General features: G+C 64.4%; 1 protein-coding gene across 2 annotated transcripts in view; it reads right to left on the minus strand.

The window, feature by feature from the left end:
- INPP5A (inositol polyphosphate-5-phosphatase A) overlaps positions 1-3,776 on the minus strand; it is a 99,697-nt gene that overhangs the window by 86,778 nt on the left and 9,143 nt on the right. The window lies entirely within an intron of this gene.

Below are 3,776 nucleotides of genomic sequence, written 5' to 3' on the forward strand. Positions count from 1 at the left end.
GGGTTCTGCAGCGCTGCAGGGCACCGGCCTGCGGCACGGCTGGGGGGACCAAAGGCCCCGCGTCCACACGGGTCCCGCCCGCGTCGCATCCCCGCAGTGAACCGCGCTGGCAGGCCGGGGCGCCCCGCACGATGGGTGGCACCTCGGGGTGACACCGTCAAGGGCTCGCTCGACAGCTGGGTGGCCCGCAGGTCACTCGAGCAGGTGTTGACCAGCTCACAGGGGACAAGGCGCTCGCGGACACTGTCCCCAAGAGCGGCCGAGCGGCAGTCCGGGGCCCCCGCTGGGTGACGAGGCAGCTGTGCCATGACGTCGAGGGGCTGTGCCCAGTCCCGGGGTGCAGAGGCAGGAAGGGCCACCTGCGATAGGGGAGGGGCCACGGGGACCAGCAGGCGGGCAGCCTTGGGGCCCTCGGAGGCCAGGATGGTGCTTGTGTCCAGGTCCCCAGCCCGCCTGTCCTTAACTTAACCGTACAAGCCCGTGCCGACCATGGGGCTCCTCCTGGGCCCTGCTCGCCCCCCACATCCCGGGCACCTCCTGACACAGGGCAGCACTGGCTGGCTCTGAAGCATATACCAAAACCCCCCAACACTGCCTTCCGCTCCCAAGCACAGCACCCGGACGCAGGCCCCGCACCCGCGACCCACACCTAACACGTCGGTCCCTGGACCCCACCTGGCACCGTCTCCCGCTGGTGCCAGTGCCCGGCAGTCGGGCCCCTCGACAAGTGTGGGCTGCACTCAACTGGCCTGGGGGAGACAGGCTGCCTGGGGACAAGGGCGTGTGGGCCCTGACGGGAAGTGACCGTGCCCAGGACTCAGACCCACGGAGCTGTCCGCAGGGACAGAGGATGCGGGCACCAGGCCCTGCGTGGAATGTCCCTGTGAGGAGGAGCGCCAGGTGGCGTGTCAGCAGGACGGGTAACCTGCAGTGTGGCCGGGAAGCAGCCTGGCGACAGCAGGGAGTGGGCAGCACGTCCGGCAGGAGGACGGTGCCTGGCTGTTGCCTTGTCTGAGCTGTGACAGGAAGGGGACCCGCAGTGGCCTTTGCTCCCTTGAAGGGGGAACTGTAGGCCACGGGGAGCAGCGGTGCCCGAAGCTGGGCCCCCCACGCTCTTCATGACCGCGTGATGGGAGTTCCCTAAGGCGACTGCGTGTCCCACTGGACGCGGCCGCGGGCCCCCCTCGGTGCTCAGGCTCCATTCGCTCCCAGCACCCCACTGACGGGACGGCCCAGGAGAGAGGGGTGCCCAGTGAAGTGCGGCAGGGCCACGTGGACCCAGCGGGGGGCACTGTAGATGTGAGTGGCCTGGGGTGCTCGGAGAGGCCCAGGGACTGGCTGCTGAGCATCGGGAGGGGGCCTGAGGCCCACAGTGGCCGGGCACCACCAGGCCACCACCCTCCCTCCTGGTTCTCCAGGGGCTCCAGCAAGGACCAGACGGGGCACGGGGCAGCAGATGGGGCGAGCACCACACCCAGCGGGCAGTCCCTCTCTCCCCAGAGCCTACGGCCACTGGCCTGCCACCCTCGGCCAGAGCTGCCGCCAGACACGTGCAGCAAATTAACCAGAGAAAGCAAAAGACGGAGCCTGAAGAGTGGAGAGCAGCGGACGGAGGGGCCGGTGGCAGAGGCCTGGTGACCCGCGAGAGCGGGAAGGACCACACCGGCCACCACGGGAGGGACGAGACTGACCTGCGAGACCGGGAAGGGCCACACCGGCCACCACGGGAGGGATGAGACGCTGCCTGCGCATCTGCAGCCGGGGGGTGCGGCGCGGACGACGGTGCCCATCTCCTTGGAAACTTGGGCGCAGCAGACAGATTCGTGGGGACACGTGTGCTCAGAGCTGATCTTGGCACAGGGCGGCTCGGGCGAGTCAGGCCCTGCGCTCACCCCAGAGACCAACCAGGTCCCTCGCAGCCTCTCTTGCCCGTGCCTCCTGTTGGCCCCTGCCTCTTTGGCCCTTGGCAGAGCCGGCCACTCGACCCTCACCCCTAGCCGACACTGCTCCCCAGGAACAGCCTGATGCCCCGCCCACTCCTGCCCACACGCAGACGGCCCTGTGGGGGGGCTCCTGCACCCCCCGTGTGTCTGGGAGGAGGAAGGGCATGGCCAACGCCCCTGTCACCTTCTTATCGCGGAATGACCAGTCTTGCAAACAGGGACCGAAGGACACGCTGCCTGATGTGACATCCTCAGGGCACTGCCCAGTGCCTTCGGGTCCTCCTCCTCGCCCCGAACTTGGCAGGGTGTGGCAGGGCGTTCTGGGGGCCCACACCCTGAGGCCATGAGTGGACGCTGGTTTGCTACCACACTAGAGCGTCCAGCCATTGGCACTGTGCCTACCGTTCGCCCCCAGGGCCAGCGACCCGACAGGTCCTCAGGCCTGCAGCCACGCCAGCAGCTTACGCCCTCCACCCTGGCCCCCGGCGGTCACTGAGCCAGTCCTGGGTGGTCGTGGCTACCAGCGTGTCACTGCGCACTGTGACAGGGCAGACGGGAGCTGTTGGGGGTCCTGAGGCAGATCCTGAGGTGCAGCCAGAAGCCTCCGGCCCCAAAAGTGCCAGCAAAGGCCCCTCGTCCGCTCGTCCGTGGGGAAGAGACTGCAGGGTGTAGGCTGGTGCAGCGTGGGAAGGCGTGCCGGGGGGCGCGGCTCCGGACGAGCAGGGACCCGGAAGAGGGGGACACCGGGGGGGGCACCTGGGGAGATGGCGGGAGGGGGAACAGGGACTCACAGGACAGAGGGGGACCGTGCGACTGCCCGCCACTGGCCTCGGAGCCCCTGACACACCTGGACTTTGCTGGGTGAACAGAAGAGGGTGCTGTTCACCCAGGAATCCCATAAACGCCCAGACACCCTTACGGCGAACAAAGAAAGGTCACCCAGTCCCACGAGGCGGCTGCAAAAAGTAAGAAAGAAAAACGTGCACATACAACCGAGAACTAAGTCTCCACTTCGGAAAAAGGGTCACGGATCAGAACAGATTTACAACACTACGCTGCAAACAGATCAAACACTCAGACCAGCATTTGAGAACGTGAAGAACCAAAGTCAGAAATGCAAAAAACTAAGACAGAAACGGTGGGAGAGAGGGGGGAGGGGAAGGGAGAGGGGGGGAAGAAATGGGAAAAAAAGAGGCAATCCCCACAGAAAAGAGTAAATTTCCAAGTGCCAAAGGAGAAATGACTGACAGGAAAATTCGTAAGGGACGCCGGAGCTGGAAAATCCAACCAAGAAAGTGAAAATGACACGATGAAAAAACAGCAGGAAAGAAAAAAAGTAAAAACGGAAGTGGACGAAGAAAGAACACGTATCACCGCAGCCCCAGAGGGCGACCAAGGCCATCGGAGCCGACAGCTGAAGGCGTAATCCAAGGGAACCTTCCGGACAGCAGACACGCAAACTGACACAGAAACGGTCCGCGGGCGCCTGATAAACGAGCCCGACGCCGAACTGTAAGACGCACCTGGACACGACGAGATTTCCAAGATGAGGGCACACCCTCGAGGCCTCCGGCAACAAAGCCCAACTACCGTGCCAGTCGGGACAGGAGCCTGGCACCAGACTCGTCCAAAGCGACACATAAATCAAGGCAGCAATGGAAAAACCATTTTTAAAAATTCCAATGAAATGAAGTGTAAACCAAAGATACATATCCAGCCAAGTGTCTTTCCAGTCCCCGAGCCATGGAAACCAGCTCTGAACACCGAAGCCCAGGCTCTGTCCCATCGCCCTGTGAGGGATGCAGCAGGGCAGGGCGGGCGCCCCCAGGCCTG

Source organism: Pteropus alecto, unplaced genomic scaffold, assembly GCF_000325575.1.
Source record: "Pteropus alecto unplaced genomic scaffold, ASM32557v1 scaffold74, whole genome shotgun sequence".
NCBI lineage: Eukaryota > Metazoa > Chordata > Mammalia > Chiroptera > Pteropodidae > Pteropus > Pteropus alecto.